Source organism: Crinia signifera, chromosome 4 (assembly GCF_055691185.1).
Source record: "Crinia signifera chromosome 4, ASM5569118v1, whole genome shotgun sequence".
In the NCBI taxonomy this organism is placed as follows: domain Eukaryota; kingdom Metazoa; phylum Chordata; class Amphibia; order Anura; family Myobatrachidae; genus Crinia; species Crinia signifera.
In genome coordinates, this window is record NC_139220.1 from 155,992,426 (window position 1) to 156,011,127 (window position 18,702).

At 46.2% G+C, this 18,702-nt stretch overlaps 1 protein-coding gene across 2 annotated transcripts in view; it reads right to left on the reverse strand.

Annotated features, from left to right (window-relative positions):
- The window catches only part of FAM3C (FAM3 metabolism regulating signaling molecule C), a 43,187-nt gene extending 42,118 nt beyond the window's left edge, over positions 1-1,069 (reverse strand). For both annotated transcript variants that reach the window (XM_083182826.1, XM_083182824.1), the window contains exon 1: positions 933-1,069. The gene's annotated coding sequence lies outside the window, so the exon portion shown is untranslated. The remainder of the gene's footprint in view (positions 1-932) is intronic.
- Between the last annotated feature and the right edge of the window lie 17,633 nt (positions 1,070-18,702).

The following is an 18,702-nucleotide window of genomic DNA, read 5'->3' on the forward strand; positions in this document are numbered from 1 at the left end:
TGCTAAAGAGGACCCACCTAAGAAAGATCTTTTAAAAACTCATTTAGTATGGGCGCAAGCGGGATCAGCCCACTTGTGCATAGGGAGAACAGAAGTTTAGTGGCCATCCCTCATTCAGCGGTTCTCAAACTGCGGGTCCTGACCCCAAAGTGGGTCCTAACCACCTCAGCATGGGGTCACAACTATGTTGCTGACCATCAGGCAAATGTGTCTGTGGAGGGGGGACAGTATATAAATCATTAACTAAATTCCCACTGCTTTCTTCTTCCATCCCCGTCACCCTTTATCATCCCCCCGTTACCCACTGCCTCCCGGTCACTCCAATGACCAAACATGTGGCAGCCATTCAGTAGTAACTTTTTATTGTCTGATGGGGTCCCAGAGCAAAATAGCTTGAGTATCCCTGTTCTAGAGGTTTCTTAGCACAAGTTCCAGCCCTCAGGTAGTAGGTAAAGGTAGATCATCAGTTAGGTGCACATTGTGTAGGAGAATATTTGGAGCTATAGAGCGTAAGGTTTCCTGTAGTCCTATCACTGCCCTGTAATAGTGATGACATCAGTATACTCCTGACAGCAGCCTGAGTCCCCCGTGTTCCCACTATACGTGCCCCAGCACTCCCCCTGCGGTTAGCGGCGCTTGTGCTCACACACATCGCACGGCGGAGCAGCCTGGAGCCCCGGCATCAGCCACGTCTGGTGTCCCGGGACGGCGCCCATAAGTGACACGCCACCAGCAGCAGCACCGGGCTCCCCTGATGCGGAGCAAGCGGCAGCGGTGTCACTGGGCGCCCGGGGTGCTGCCCCAGTATCCGTATGATCAAATCGCTAGAGCTGCGGGGCCGCCCGGGTGTTAGCCGCCGCACGGCAGTACGTAGAACATGAGCACCTGGCCGGTAACGTGTAATTAGTGCGGGGACACGACGGGAAACTCACCTCCTGATGCCTCTCGCTAGCACCATCCGCCAGACGACCGACCGCTAACTGGGGCGGAAACTACAAGACCCATCACCCATTGCTGCAGCAGGAACACCGACCTGTTCTACCAGCTTTATTATTCACACACAGACAGCCCCCCCCCCCCCCTCGCTCCCCGCCCCCCGCCCCAGCCTTCCCCCGGCCCTGCTGCTGCTGCTGCAGATTACACACACACACACAGGCACACACACAGCCTGGCATGGCATGCATCGTTCTTGCGATTGCTGTCTCCGCCATTTTATGCCTAGAGTACCCTGCTGTATGACACTGTAGTGACCGGGCAGCAGCTGTGGGCAGCCGGGGAAGCTCTGTCCAACGTGCACATGTGCATTTCATTATATTTAGGGAAAGATTTAATGAATACTGGAAAGAAATAAAGGACCAACCAATCAGCTTCTACCTATGGCTGCCAATATTAGATTGTTTTGCTATTAATGTTGGGGAACCATCAATGGTCTATGCCCAGGTTGTGGTATAAAGGGTTAAGGTGCCCATACACTAGTAAGATTTATCCTCAGATTGGGCTGGTTGGATCAAAAACATGGTTATGGATGAGTGACAGTTTGTCAGTTTTCCAGCATTTTCAAGCAAATGGTCAACTGTCATTTGCTCTGATCCATAACCATGTTTTTGTTCCAACCAGACAGATCTGCAGATAAATCTGCGTGTGTATGGCCACCTTTAGTGTCTAGGGCGGTGAACACCAAATAGTCGATACAAGTAAAAGGTCAACATGGTTGACATGATTTTTTTTCATGTGTTTTTTTTTTTTTTGGGGGGGGGGGGGGTTCATTTGTTCATTTCATCACGTGGACCCCAAATTAGTGTACACTTGGCACACTTTAACCTTCCCAGTCAAAGTCCACATGACAATAAAATAAAAAGGGAATAAATGAAAAAAAAAACGGAGTGGGGTCCCCCCCCCACAGGCATAAGCAGCACCAGGCTAAAAGAGCCGGGGCTGGTTCTAAAAAAATCAGAAAACCGGCTAAATAGGCGTTTCTGGTATTTTTTAAAACCAGCTCCACGGCCGGGCTGGTTCCCAAAATACGGGGGACAAAATGACTAGGGGTCCCCCATTTCTTAAGAACCAGCCCATGGGCCAAAAATGCAAAAAATATGAATTCGCCTAAAAAAATTGGGTACTTGTGTATTATCTGGGCGCCCGATTTTTTCATCGCATGTTAAAAATCGCATACAATCATATCGCTTGCGATGCGACGCGATTGGGCCCGATTTTTAATCGCACATGCACCCAGATGGGTGATTCTTATGTTAAATGCCCCCCCAGACCCAATTTTTGATTGTACACCCACCCTGATGGGTGATTAATATGTTAAATGCCCCTCCATTGTTAACGGCACCCCATTATCAACGCAAACCCGAAGCATGGCGAGCCCGCGAGGGGCGGCGGTAAACGTCCTCCGACCTTTTCATACCACCACTATCCACGTCGGCGTGGAGTTGATTTTATATAGTGTGGCGAGCGCGAGACGAGCCCCGCGAGACAACGTAATATGATGAAGTAATACGCGTCCCCTCACGGGGGTCGCCACGCTTCGGGCTCGGTGGCTCGCTGCGCTCGCCACACTATATGAAATCAACTCCACGCCGACGTGGATAGTGGGGGTATGAAAAGGTCGGAAGACGCGGGCTCGCTGCGCTCGCCACGCTTTGGGTTGGCGTTGATACTGGGGTGGCGTTAACAACAGGGGGGGATTTCACATAGTAATTACACATCAGGGTGGGTGAACAATTAAAAAACGGGTATGGGGGTGCATTTCACATTGTAATCAGGCATCAGGGTGCCTGTACAATGTATTATCGGGTATAATCGCGTCACATCGCATCGCATGCCACTAGTTAAGGCATGCGATGCGATATAAAAATTGTACACTCCTCCCGGTAAAGGGTCAAAATCGGGTACAATCGCATCGCATGCCTTAAGTAGTGGCATGTGATGCGATGTATCGGGCGCCCAGATAATACACAAGTACCAACATTTGTATTTTACTATGAAAATACAATTTTTTTTGTCGTATTTTTCTTCGTAAATTCCCTCCTAGTCTCTTGTACTTGAAGGTGTTGTAGCCACTTTCACTCATCACAGTCTTTATTATCTTCAGCCAGTATGAATATTATGCCTCATCAAGTACATTATATATCCTTTCAGATTCAAGTTAATTCCAATTTACCAATCTGGTTCCCTGTGCAGAAGCTCTTTAGCAGCCCGTACACGCTGCAATGTGGGTGTGCGTTCCGTGCTTTGAGGTGCGCGCTCCCGCGGCACCTCATCGCACAGTACAAAAAGTATGTGCTTGCACATACTTTTTGTACTTTGTTTTCATCACATTGCATCGCATTGCATGCACAACGCATGCACAGGCAATGCAATGCAATGTGATCCGTGCTTGTTAAGCACGGAACGCACGCCCGTATCGGGGCGTGTATGGGCAGCATTTGCGCTTTAAACCTTTTGACCAGCATTGAGGAGTAATATCTATCCCGCTTGCATCCAACTTTAAACTCTGTAATCAAACAGTATATTCAAAACAAAGACACTGGATCAAACATGCAATTACTGTAAAGACACACTTGTAGGTGTACAAATGGCAGATATTTTTGATTGACCTGACAAATGGGTGATATTTGGAAAAATTGTAGGCACCAATATCTGAGCTACACACTAAAATAAGTAATTAATAACCATAAATGTCCCATCGCTATGTGTATAGGCCCCATAAAAGTAGTCTAATCAGAGGTCTCACATTAACATATGGGAGAAGGCAGCTATCTAAATGGTCAGCAGGCACACTTAAAGGGGCCCTGTATTAAATAATAAAGATACAATGGAATCAGATATAATGGGGGACATTTACCAAAATGGATTCGTAGAAAAAAGGTGTATTCGTAGGGAGAAATACACCTTTTTTTTACGAATTTGTATTTTCGGGATTTACAATCCCAAAAATACAACAATTCGTAGTCCTAAAGATGGAACATTCGTTTTTGTATTTACAAATACGAATGTCTACACCATCGATAGAATACGACAGAAATCACCATTCAAAAGAATGGTGGTTTCTGATTTACTAAGCAGCCGTACTGACAATACGGCTGCTTAGTGGTGTAAAACACCCACGCAAATACGACAGGAAAATAGAACACCATTTTCATGTCGTATTTGCGTTTTAGCCTGCACGGATCAGTCAGATCCGTGTAGGCTTCAGTGTAAAAAAATTAAATAAATAAAAAAAAAAACGGCGTGGGGTCCCCCCCACAGCCGAAACCAGCACCAGGCTGACAGAGCCTGGAGCCGGTAATTAAAAATCAGGGAACCCGACAAATAGGGGTTCCCTGATTTTTAACAACCAGCCCCAGGCTCCTGCTCTGGGGCTGGTTCCCAAAATACGGGGGACAAAATGAGTAGGGGTCCCCCGTATTTGAAGAACCAGCCCCAGGCAAAACCAGCCAGCAGGGTAATGCCACAGCTGGGGGGAGACTTTTTATGCAAGTCCCCCCGGCCAAAGCATTAACCCTACCGACCAGTCAGCCTGGCCAGGGGCCCTGGGGGAGTGGGGACCCCCCCAATAAAGGGGTCCCCCCCCTTCAGGACTTACCTGACCAGGCTGAAGCCTGGTGCTGTCCTCGATGCCCCTGGGCGGTGGGCATCGAGCTGATAGTTGTGTAAAAAATAGAACAAACTATTGTTTTTTACTGTGGCACTACAAGTGCCAGCAAGCCTCCCCAGCAAGCTGGGACTTGGAGAACCACAAGTCCCAGCCTGCTGGGCATTAAAGGGCCCGCTGGGTCTTGTAGTGCCACAGTAAAAAAAATAGTTAAATAAAACACACTGACACCCATTTTAAATAAAAGTTTAATACACACATTACATACATACTGATACTTACCTTTCTTGATCCCGTAGGTAGCCCTGGTCCTGATGTCCTGTGTCGTCCTCCAGGTCCATGTCGGCTGTCTGCGTCGTCCTCCAGGTCCATGTCGACGGTCCGTGTCGTCCTCCAGGTCCATGGCGGTGTCCGGATCCGAAGAAATCCATGTTGGAGCTGTGGAAGGAAATCCTACTCACCTGTTCCTGCGCTGAAGAAGTCTTCTCTTGATCCGACGTAATCCAGGTAATCTTCATGCTGTCGGCGCTCCCCGCTGTCTGCGCTGTCTCTGCATCGCGCTGAGGAGAGATGCTGATGTTTCATATTCGGCGCCTCTCCTCAGACTGAATTCTATTGGCCGCCTAGCGGGCCAATCAGGAGCCGAGAATTCAGTCTGAGGAGAGGCGCCGAATATGAAACATCAGCATCTCTCCTCAGCGCGATGCAGAGACAGCGCAGACAGCGGGGAGCGCCGACAGCATGAAGATTACCTGGATTACGTCGGATCAAGAGAAGACTTCCTCAGCACAGGAACAGGTGAGTAGGATTTCCTTCCACAGCTCCAACATGGATTTCTTCGGACCCGGACACCGCCATGGACCTGGAGGACGACGCAGACAGCCGACATGGACCTGGAGGACGACGCAGACAGCCGACATGGACCTGGAGGACGACACAGGACATCAGGACCAGGGCTACCTACGGGATCAAGAAAGGTAAGTATCAGTATGTATGTAATGTGTGTATTAAACTTTTATTTAAAATGGGTGTCAGTGTGTTTTATTTAACTATTTTTTTTACTGTGGCACTACAAGACCCAGCGGGCCCTTTAATGCCCAGCAGGCTGGGACTTGTGGTTCTCCAAGTCCCAGCTTGCTGGCACTTGTAGTGCCACAGTAAAAAAACAATAGTTTGTTCTATTTTTTACACAACTATCAGCTCGATGCCCACCGCCCAGGGGCATCGAGGACAGCACCAGGCTTCAGCCTGGTCAGGTAAGTCCTGGAGGGGGGGACCCCTTTATTGGGGGGGTCCCCACTCCCCCAGGGCCCCTGGCCAGGCTGACTGGTCGGTAGGGTTAATGCTTTGGCCGGGGGGACTTGCATAAAAAGTCTCCCCCCGGCTGTGGCATTACCCTGCTGGCTGGTTTTGCCTGGGGCTGGTTCTTAAAATACGGGGGACCCCTAGTCATTTTGTCCCCGTATTTTGGGAACCAGCCCCAGAGCAGGAGCCTGGGGCTGGTTGTTAAAAATCAGGGAACCCCTATTTGTCGGGTTCCCTGATTTTTAATTACCGGCTCCAGGCTCTGTCAGCCTGGTGCTGGTTTCGGCTGTGGGGGGGACCCCACGCCGTTTTTTTTTTTATTTATTTATTTTTCAGTTTTTTTTTACACCTTGCAGCCTGCACGGATCTGACTGATCCGTGCAGACTGCTAGAAATAATTCGTATTAGCAGCCGTATATACGGCCGCTAATACGAATCATTACACCATCGGAGGGTTACAAAGCAGTCGTATCTGACTGCTTTGTAACTGATCCTCCGGAACACGACTTTGCATACGACTTAAACAGTCGTATGCAGTCGTAGGGAAAATACCAATACGAAAAACTAGGTTTTTCATATTGGTAAATTTCCCCCAATATCTCAGTCTCTTGTGCTAAAGTAGAAGAAAGAAGACAATGTCGAAGATATATGGGGATATCCAATTAAATTTTTCCTGATGTTTAGCCAATGGTTTTTTTTTCAGGCTAGTCAGCAGCCACAGCCCCGTTTTCAAGGACAAACGAGGCTGCTGATAAATGGCTCACCAGGGGATATCCGTTGGATATCCCCCGGCAAGCCATTTACCTGCAATCAATGATCACGTGTAATTGAATTTTGGCCATAGTATTTATGAAATCTTGGAAGGCCTGATTCAGAGTTGCATGCAATGTTAATGTTGGATGCAGTGGAGGAATACTCTGACAAAGCTACACTGCATGCACACAGTGAATAAATAAGGAGAGTACACAAGAAATGTATTTGCAAGGTTATGGTTTGTTATCAGCTGAAGAGGCCACGGTCTCATAGGACAGCCGTTTATTTTGAGAAAGCAATGGGTTGCTCAGCCAGGTCTAATGGTGTGGCCGTTGTGTGTCCCTTTCTCTTTCTTATAGACATGAGCAGTGGAGGTGACATACCAACAGTGGGCGTCTCTGTGCACAAGACGGTTACTGAACCATTAATACATTTTTGCAAGAATGAGTAATATTGAAACTGCAAGCACCTCTGAATTAGGCCCAAGGTAGAGAGAGAAAAAGTACCAACCAATTAACTTCTGTCATTTTACATGCTTTGCTTGAAGAAAGTGATTGTTGATACCTTGGGGGAAATTTACTAAGCAAAATACGGCAGGAATTGGTATATTCGTATTCAGTCGTATTCGTATTCGGGCACATATTCGTTATTTTGAAATTTACTAATATAGAAGTACATTAGTATTTTGCCTTTTTATGGCCGATACTACCAGTCGTATTTGTATTCCTGTAGTTATACAAATAAATACGCCATCAAAAGAATACGACTTGTATTTTTCATTTACTCCCATGTTAATTTGAAATGTACTAACAATTTGTATTTATAAATACATACGTATACTAGGTCTAAACAAGTAAAAATCGTTAAAAAATACGACTGAAAAATACTCCATGATTTCCAGGCGTATTTCACATTTTCAATATTTTCACATGTGAAATTACTCAGATATTAGCCCACAGCTACTCCTATGAACAAATATGTGCCTTATAAAAGACCATTAAGCACACAAACACACTTCTCTGCTTGTTACAAACAGAGATGGGTACTCATGTATGCATGGAGAAGTTTTCATTGTGGGCTGTGGGCTACCTGATGTCCTGAGATATTCATCGAAGAAGACGCCGCTGTCATGAAACAGTACATCAGCAGCAGCTTGTGCAGGTTCCTTGGAGGCTGCGTATCCCTTGTTTAATCCTCCCCCACCTGACTACTTTTACTATTAGATGTAGACATTGCACGGGTATGGATCATTGGGTAGACAGCAAGTAGGTCGACAAGCATTAGGTCAACACCACTAAGTCGACATGCAGGAAGGCCCAGAGGCAGGGCCGGATTAACAATGGGCCTTATGGAGCTACAGCTCCATTTTGTAGCCGAGGGCCAGGGCTTTCCAACAAGCCCAGCCCTGCGTCGGTTGCCCCCCGGGAACCATATATACCGCCAGTCAAAGCTGGAACGTTTTCCCCATAGGATAACATAGGACCCGCTAATTCCGACCTCCACCCGGTTCCAACGGCTGCCAGTTCCCCCTCCAGCATCACAGAAGCTCGAGGTTGATCTCAGTCTAACTCAAATCGCTGGGCCTTTAATCTGATACCTTGTCCATATGGGTTCATTGGTTCTAGAGATATTGCGGGTAAACCAATTTTTTTTCATTTCTGAAATGTAATTTCATGGCTGTTCATGTTGTTTGAGGAAAGATTTCATGGGACCAAAATCATTTGAAGCCTACATCTAAATGGGTCAGTTGGTTCCGAAGATATAGCTGGTTGTTTAAAGGGGGGCGGGGTGGTTTTCTCTCCCCCTCACATCAGAAAATGCAGGGACTAGGCTGGTGTAAAAGGGGCCAGTCCAGGAATGTCCCTGCATGATCTTGGGACCATATTCCCTGGTAAGTCCCTGCATTTTCTGGTGTGAAAGGGGTATTATTCCAAATAGCCAGGATCTGCAGTGCTCTGAATACAGCCAGGCAGCCCCCTGCTCTCTGCCCAGCTGTCAATGGCTGTCATTTCTGCCCGGCGGCAGCTGTCCCCCAGTTACCACGAGCATGTATTCCCCCTTAGCAATGAGCATGTAATCCCACATGGCAACGAGCATGGAACCCCTGGCAATGAACATGTAGGTAAGCAAAACTTATGTAGCATAAATTCTAATAGGCATTATGGTGTTTGGCATAATATGTAATGGAGATTATGGTGTGTGGCTTAACATGTAATGGGCATTATGGTGTAAATTTTTAATGCACGCCTTTGGCGTGCAATGCCCCTATTTATGAAGCATATTGTGCATTATTGCTCAATCTGTTTGGTATAGTGCAGGCATGTCCAAACTAGGGTCCTCCAGCTGTTGTGAAACTACAATTCCCATCATGCATTGCCACAGTTTTGCTATTAGGGAATGCTAAAACTATGTATGCTGGGACGTGTAGTTTCACAACAGCTGGAGGGCCACCGTTTGGATATGCCTGGTATAGTGCGTATTTTGGCTCAATCCATGTGGCACAATGTGAATTTTGCCTTAATCTGTGTGACCTAACGTGAATTGTGACTCAATCTGTGTGCCATAGTGTAAATATTGGCTCATTCCAAGTGGCATAATGTGTAAGAGGCAAGTACAGTATAAGGGGGTTACTATTGTGTTGCATGATTTGTATAAGGGGTATATGGTGTGTCAAACTTAGGTGACCACATAAAAGGTGCTATAATGCTGTCTACCAAGTTTCGGCTTTCAGTATTTTTTTTATGACTGGAGTGCCGCCTCACCATGCAAGTATCTTAGGACATCGGCATCCTGCGGGTGAACCTTTGGAGTGCACCCGCCAATATATCTCCCTGCATTTTTCCTATGCCAGCCCCCTGCCTTTTTGAGGCATATATAATTAGTTGAAAGTATTTACACAAATACAGACACACCCATGAGCAGACCACCCGACCAGAACACTGGTCACGCCACCCACATTATTAGGTGCTGGTCACAGCCCCTATTGTTGCGCATAATAGGCCCTTGATTTTCAGCTCCAGGCCCATTTAGACCTTAATCTGGCTCTGCCCAGAGGTGAGGGGCCTATCTTTGCTGTCTAAGTAATGGCTCTTATTCTGGTTGTCTCGCGAATTTGCAGCCTTGCAAGTCCACCAAACCTTGCCTGGCGAATGCCCAGCTGCCCGCCTTCCCTCGCAGCATGTGTTCCCACGCACAGGCTGTGAATGGATGTTTAGCATAAATATCCATTCACATGCTGCAGGGAACACCCACATCTTTCAATGGTCGCCGACCATCCAAAGATGTGGAAGGTGCATGCATATAAAAGTGACTTTCAAGTCACTTACATATGCGTGCACGCTGGGATGGAAATGGTCGGTGATGTCAGCTGCCCGCCCCCGCGTCACGGCTTCATTACCATGAGAACACCCAGCATTCTCATAGGAATGCCCATGGAACACTGGACGTTTCCATATGGTAATGGGGCTGCCCGGTGCTCCTCGCAACTTCTCCGCCCCCCTGCTCGCCTGCGCATGCACAGATGTTCAACATAGTACAACATAGGGGGCCCTTACAAACTTTTGCTATGGGGCCTAATAATATCTACAGTAGGTAAGCCTCTGGTCAGAGCGGGGACCCAGATGGCAGTGAATATTAATGCTCTGGCAGAGAGAAGACAGGCTGTCTCTGCAGCTGCTTCTTTCCCCCGCTCAGCACACGGCACTGAGCAGTGTGCGCTGAACAGGGGAGAGAGGTTGTACTGCAGCCCCAGTCTGTCTTCTCTCTGCCAGAGCATGTGTCATACCCACTGAATGCCGACGCCTCCTCTCCCCGGACCCCTCCATCAGACAACAGGCCCAGAAAAAAATTAACCGCCCCCAAACCCCCCCCCTCTACGGAACTGTACACATGGTTTGATCAGGTATATTTTTCTATTCGATTTTGCTTATATAAGCAAAATTGAGTTGAAATCGAAATCTAATGGTTTTCGTCCGCATTTGTTCCCGATTCGAACCCGATGCATGGCCCCATGGCATCCAAATCGTATAGAAAAAAATACTGTGAATGTAAGACTATATAGTACAGATATGTACTATATAGTCCAAATCTAATGTGTACACAGAGCTGTGCAATTCGATCCCGATTTGTTCCCCATCAAATCAGGATTGAATAGAAAATTCGCAACTTTAGGGTCAGTGATGTGGTGAGGGACAGGATTCACTTCTGTTTGTTCAAATATTTCATAATTGGAAGCCACAAGCACTGGTTTTGTCTATTACATTGACCATAAAGGTACTTGTTTCCTAGTACGGCCACAATCGCGGCCATCGTGTACCTTAAAGTTAAGGTACACGATGGACGCGATGGACCCGATTTCCTTTGAAATCAGGTCCATTTTGCCGGCAAAGGCAAAATCGGGGGCATCGCGTCGGTCGCGATTTTTCCGACACGATCACCCCAATGCAAATCGGTGTGGCCGTGCTAGGAAACAAGTACCACCATAAATATTTTTAATTGGTCCTGGACCACCAACCTGTGACACCCCTGTGACAACCTGTGTCCCGAGGCACCCCAGGGAGCCACAGCACACAGTTTGAGAACCACTGGCTTAGTATGTACTTTCGCCACTCATAACATACAACATCCTTATCCGGCTATTATAGGACATTTTTCAGCCATTTGCAGATTAAGGTACACTACACACCTAAAGTTCTATCTGCGCTATCTTGAGAATATTGAATAAACCATTTGCTCCCAAATGTTGGAAAACAAACAATAGTAATTCAGATAATTTGGTTAAAGCCGTTCGATTTATCAAAATAATCTGAACAATCGTTTTTATAAATTTTGTAGTGTTTGGGAGCAAATTATTAATTGTCATTTTCTCCCATACATTCATAGGAGTGCGTAGCACATTTCATTATGGGGTGCTCTGTCAAAGGGGTGTGTCTAGCACCATCTATTGGTGTGTCTAACACCACCCACTGGGTGTGTCTAACACCGCCCACTGCCAATCAGGCGTGTCTACCATCATCTATTGGCATTCGCTACAATATAAAACTTTTTTCAGCCACACTATAATCTCTTGCCTATTTCAGTTTTAATCTTCTAATTACTCTGTGTAACAGTACATGCAAATAAAGTCAAAAACATATATTAACAATGCAAAACACACATAATTGATTGATGGGCGCTTTCTTTTATTGGAATACAGTTTTAAAAAGCAAAAGTCTTTGGTAAAAGGTAGTTCTGGTATTGCTAGCGGCAGGGAGGTGTTCATAAGGTGTGCACAGCATTAGGTTGTGCCTGTGCCCCCCTAACACTCAATGTACGCAAGCCTATGGGCTATTTCACATGCTCCGGCTCCTGCCGGGCGGCGAAACCCCGCACGGCCAGGAAGCCGTGCCGCACACAGCAGTTTACAATGGTGGGGATGGCCACAGCCCGGCAGCCGTCATTTCCAGTGGTGGGATCCGGCTGCAACCGGGGCGGCCGGGCCATGGCCGTCCCGTGTGAATGGACACAATTGTGTCCATTACTAACTACAGTGTGTGGCATGGCTTTTCGCCGTGCGGTATTTCGCCGTCCGGCAGGAGCCGGAGCGTGTGAAATAGCCCTATCCATACATTGACATATTTTTGTTCCCACCATACAGATTGGACACATACATCTTTGTGTGTGTATCCATATTAATACTCCTGCAGGCTCATATCTGCAATTACTAGTTCAATCTGCAAATATCAGGTGATTGGCTGCATAATTTAGTAAATTTGTACCCAGCTTTACATTTAAAGTGGCCACATAAGAAGTCTTTTAACTGATTGATGCAAACATATCAAACAGATTATTTTCTGTGATATTTGTTATTTGCCATAATTGATTGATGAGTAAAATCTGATCTGATGCCTAATCAGTGCTTTATCATAGGTGATCTGTTGAGGAGTTTCAAAGTACATGTGCCCCGCATTAGAAGTCCCTGAAGCATGTTTGAGAAGAGGTGGTCGAAGGAGAAAGTAACAATGAGGTGGTGATTGTTACCAGGGCTTTCTGAAACTACTAATTACATTGATAAGACTTGAAAGAAAAAAAGGCCAGTTGCAGATTCATTGTTGTTAACGTTTGTTTGTGCATGGTTGCCTACCTGACCCTCTCCTTCAGGGAGAAAATGCTCTGTTCCTGGGCTTCCCTGGTAATGTATGATTGCCATCACCTGTGGGGAGCTAGGTAATTGATAAGAAAGGTGTTTCACCACAGGTGATGGCAAATCATACATTACCAGGGAAGTCCAGGAACAGAGCATTTTCTCCCTGAAGGAGAGGGTCAGGTAGGCAAGCCTGCTTTTGTGCATACTTGCCTACCTGACCCTCTCCATGCGGGAGAAAATGCTCTGTTCCTCGACTTCCCTGGTAATGTATGGTTGCCATCACCTGTGGGGAGCTAGGTAAAGGTGTTTCACCACAGGTGATGGCAATCATACATTACCACGGAAGTCCAGTAACAGAGCATTTCCTCCCGCATGGAGAGGGTCAGGTAGGCAAGTATGCTTTTGTGTATTATACAGTCTGAAGCATACTTGCCTACCTGACGCTCTCCATGAGGGAGAAAATGCTCTGTTCCTGGACTTCCCTGGTAATGTATGATTGCCATCACCTGTGGTGAAACACCTTTCTTATCAGTTACCTAGCTCACCACAGGTGATGGCAATCATACATTACCAGGGATGTCCAGGAACAGAGCATTTTCTCCCTCATGGAGAGGGTCAGGTAGGCAAGTATGATCCAATTTTGCATTCTGAAAGCAATCAACATGGTTTCTGATCATAATATTGTCTGCCCCTACAGATAGGGGTTTTCTTTGATAATGGTACATCAGGGTTGCCTACCATACAAAGGTAATGGTTTACTTACAAATCAGATGGTCTTGGAACTATATAATATATTGCTCTGTGTCTCCTGTTCATCAGTGACCAGAGATGGTCACTGATAAAAAAGAAACTGCCGGGGGGAGCCCGGCAGTGGAAATCAGCTGGTCGCAGGAGCATGTTCCTCCGTCCAGCAATCACTACAGGGGTAGAAACGTGAGCGCGCACCCGGCGATATATCGCCGGTGCACACTCCCATTGCGGGCAATATGGTCGCTCAGCGACCATATTTCCCAAGATATTACACAAAATCGTCCCGTGTGTACGCACCTTTAGTAAGTACACATCGTGCAGAATGGAGCCTGTGGGATTGTTCATACCTCCCAACATGACCCTCTCCACGAGGGACACAAGGCTCTGTTCCTGGATTTCCATCTTAATTTTTGTTTGATATCCCCTCTTTGAACAGGTTAATTGATAAGAAAGGTGTATCAATACAGCTGATGGTAATCATCAATTAAGAGGGAAGCCCAGAAACAGAGCATTGTGTCATGTTGGGAGGTAAGGATTGTTCACAGTAGGTTTAATGGACGGAATGGGGGCAGCGATAGGGACCGTTCTAGAAAAGAGACATGTTGCATCCATTTTTGTAGGCTTACTAAGCCCAGGGTCTGCAGAAAGTTTGTGGTGGAGCGCTTAATAATGCTGTATATCAGCAATAATATAAAGTTATGATCAATTTGGTATCACATAAAAATGGTTTATTCTAAACAATCACATATACACATAAAGTAAATTAATAAAATTGTACATAAACAGGTAAATGAGCTGTTTCGCGTTTCGTTGTGCTCTGACAACTTTTTCAACTTGCAAAATAGTCATGACCAGCAGCATTCACGGTGCTATGGACCGTAAATGCTGCTGGTCATGACTATTTTGCAAGTACTTTATCCTTCCATGTTGCTACTTTTAAAATGTGTCTGATTTTGCACTATTTTTTGATATGCCATTATAAATAAAACTTTTTTGCACTTTCATAAAATGGATGCTGCGGGCTTCTAATACTTCAGTGTATTGCAACATAATTTGAGCCTGCGCACTCCGGTTATATATATATGTTTTTTGTGTGTGCCGCTTAGCCTCAGGATCTATATATATCCAGGGTTCGCAAATACTCGCTATAGCGAGTATTTTACCCACTTTTGGGCACCAGGGACTCATTTTTTATGAATGGCTGGGTCCCCTGGGACTCGCTCCGCCCATTTAACACGCCGTGTTAATGTGTGACAAGGGCAGAGGGATCTGTTTCCCCCTCAGTTGTGATGCGACCGTGGAGAAGACACAGCGTGACGGCCGCTTCACACATCTGCTGGGCACGAAAATGAAAGGGTCCCTGTCACCGCAGAGTCATAGGCATCAGTGCACGGAAGCCGCGTAAGATGGCTCCTGCACTGCGCCTCAACAACAGATGGCTGGAGCCAACACCAGAAGCAGCTGCTCAGCAGGGGAACAGAGCTGCGGCTGGTGTGAGGACAGAGCACGAGGAACTGAAACCAGCATTGGGGGCCAGAACCAGAGAGGTGTGACAGTGAGGACGGAGCAGACCCGGGCAGGAAGTAGAGGTAAGAGCGGTGCGTGTTCCATTTAGAAGGCTGCTTGGCTGTGTCATGTAAGGGGATTTATTGCTAGCAGGACTCGGGCTGCAGTCTTCCCTCCTCCTCTCCTACCTCTCTTGTGTGTCACTGTCACCTCCTCCAGGCTCTGAGTGCTGGCTGTTATTGGCCCACTTGTCCCCTCCTCCCCTCACTGCACGGCTGGCAGAGAGGTTGCAGCTCACCAAGGGCGGGATGTTGTAACATCCGCGGCCCCCTTCGCCGGCTACCGCATTATTAATAACGGCATATGCTATAACATATGCCGTTATTCATGCAAGGGACAGCTCTTGCGGTAAGAGCTGTCCCTTGCGATGCGGCGCCGTTGCTGGACTTCCGGGTCTATGACCCGGGAGTCCGTCTGCGCATGCGCAGACTGACGCGCCGGCCGCAGGGCACGCTGGGAGGGATCCGTGACGGATCCCTCAAACAGCGCTGCGGTAAGAAGCCCATAGGCTTCTGCAGGGATTCGCCAGCTTTAGCTGGCGATTCCCTCCGCAGCGCTGACACTGCGGAGGGGGCATATAGCATATAGAAATGCGGTAGAAACCCCGAAAACGGGGTTTTTACCGCATTTCTGCTATATAGCATCCCGCTCCAATTAACTCTTAACAGGCAGAGCTGCCTGTAGGAGAGGAGCCTATAGACTCTGCTGGGATTTCACTCACCCTATCCCTCCTGTTCCTGCTGCCATTACTTTTAATTTTGTTCTAGAAACAAGGCAGGGGCAGAATCCAGATTGGTGCAGCACAGGTGTCCCTATTCCGACATTATGCCTTTTTCTAGTGTATGTGTATCTTGCTTTATGTGAGTGGGCAAATTGCCAATTGATACCCCCCCCCCCCCCCCCAACCCACAATAGCCACAGTTTTGGGGTGCCCAAATCTATGTTTGCTTACCAAAAAAAAAATTGGCTCAGGCTGGCCCTTGGCTCAGGGTATATTCCATATGGAAGGGAGGAGGAGGTTTCTGTATGTGCCATGCTAGGGAAGGGGAGAGGCGGCTTTTCTTCCGTTGGGACCCAGAAAAGGTCACGTAGGACTCCGATTTTTGTAAGTGAGGGGTCCCAGGGACCCATAATTTTGGGGGATATTCATGATTACTATATATATATATATATATATATATATATATATATATATATATATATATATATATATATACATACACACACAAATACAGGGGGCACAGCACTTACTACAACAAACTAACTCACCTTAACATTCAAATAATCAATTAAATAAATAATGGGGTTTTAGTTCATGAATTGATCAATGCATTTAAGCTTGCATACCATCGCCAAGTGATTCATTTCACTGCAAGTCCTAAACTAACAACTGGTTTTCTTAGGAACCTGGCAACTACTGACACATCATAGCTAAAATGAACATGTGTTATTTTCCTGGGTTAAAGCTCACCTGCCAAGTACCTTATGGCTTTTAAAGGTGAGACAATCCCAAACACAGCACCTGAATTAGTATTAAAGGGGCAGCTGTCACAGGTTTCAGGTAAATGAGCTTATCTATATATTTGGGTTGATTTTTAATTAACGTCTGATAAGGTGCCCATACTTGCACCGATATGTGTGCTGTGCGTTTTGTACTTTATTTGTGTCGTGTGATTTTGGCACTTGTTGGGGGATGCGATGCGATATACTGTACTTTGCGGGTGCGATGCGATGAGATACGATTTTAGCAACTTTTTTTTTCTTTAAAGGTAATAGGTACTAATGGACATCGCATCGCATGTACTCCTGTACCAATGCAATGCAATGCAATGAAGCACAAAAAGTACTGGCTGCAGATACTTTTTGTGCTTTACAATATTGTACCTGCGGGGACGAGCATCGCATTGTATCCCCGCAGGTACTTTAAAAGTAAAAAACGCTTGCGATAATCGCAGAGTGTATGGGCACCTTAGTAGTAGTAGTAGTACGTTTATTTATAAGGCGCCACAAAGTGTCCGCAGCGCCGTACAAAGCAAACAAAAAACAAATTACAAGGTAACGTACAGGGTGTGTTGAAAAATACAGTATAAATAGGGGTATAGCTGGTAGAACTAAAATCAGCATCAGTTCAGAAGTAGGTGTCAAACTTGTCGAGGAGACTGAGGATAAAGTAGCGGAAGGGAAGAACAGGACAGGAGCACTGGTGAGGTAAAGAGGTAGAGTGAGTACATGAGGAAGGAGGACCCTACTCATAAGAGTTAACATACTAAAAGGAGGTGGGTGGATGAACGAAAAACAATAGGAAAGTAGGAACGGATGGGAACGGAGGCAGGATAGGAGGATCAAAAGAGGTTAGGAGGCGGGATAGGCTAGTCGAAAAAAGTGGTCATAGTTTTCTCATGCACCCTAGATAAGCTCATTTACCTGAAACCTGTGACAGCTGCCCCTTTAATACTAATTCAGGTGCTGTGTTTGGGATTGTCTCACCTTTAAAAGCTGTACTTGACAGGTGAGCTTTAACCCAAGAAAAAACACATGTTCATTTTAGCTATGATGTGTAAGCCGTTGCTGTTAGTGTATGACTTGCAGTGAAATGGGGTCCCTTGGCGATGGGGTCCCTTTCTCATGCACTCTAGATAAGCTAATTTACCTGAAACCTGTGACATATATATATATATATATATATATATATATATATATATATATATATGGGTGCCAGGTCAATACAAAATCATATGAAAACTGTATATCCAAAGATATATAGAAGACAGTCCAATATAGCACAATTAATTCAATCCAAAAAATGAGCATCAGACTTTTATGCAATTAGTGGCAATCTTTTGCCTTTACTAGTAGTGGGGGTCACAAGCATATTCACCCATCCTTGCAGTATGGCACAAGCAGTCGGCAGTCAACGGATCCGTTTCGGCTGGAAGCCTTTCTCACAGACTGACCCAGGGTCAGTCTGTGAGAAAGGCTTCCAGCCGAAACGGATCCGTCATACTGCGAGGATGGGTGAATATGCTTGTGACCCCCACTACTAGTAAAGGCAAAAGATTACCGCTAATTGCATAAAAGTCTGATGCTCATTTTTTGGATTGAATAAATTGTGCTATATTGGACTTCAAAAATGATCAATGAGTGCTGTCTTCTATATATCTTTGGATATACAGTTTTCATATGATTTTGTATTGACCTGGCACCCAAAATAACCACTACAAAGTGTGCGGATTCCTTAAGTTTTCTTTTATATATATATATATATATATATATATATATGTATTTAGATGATGAGTGAGTGTGATGTGATGATTTCACATGCATAACGGAGAAGCTGAAGCAGGAGGAAGGAAGAGAGATCAGCATACACTGCTGCTTCCCTTGGCTCCGATGCATCCCAAGCCGTCCTAGCACGCCCATCCTGTACACAGTAGCCAATTGCCGGCTCTGTGTACAATCAATTGAATAAGTGGGTGAATTTGTCATCTCTGCCATAGCCCCACCCGCGCAACGGCTGACTCGCTTCTAGTGCTCATTCAGTGGGCAGCGGCAGACAGCAGAGTGTCCGAGCGTCGTGCGGGTGCCGGCTCCCACACAGACC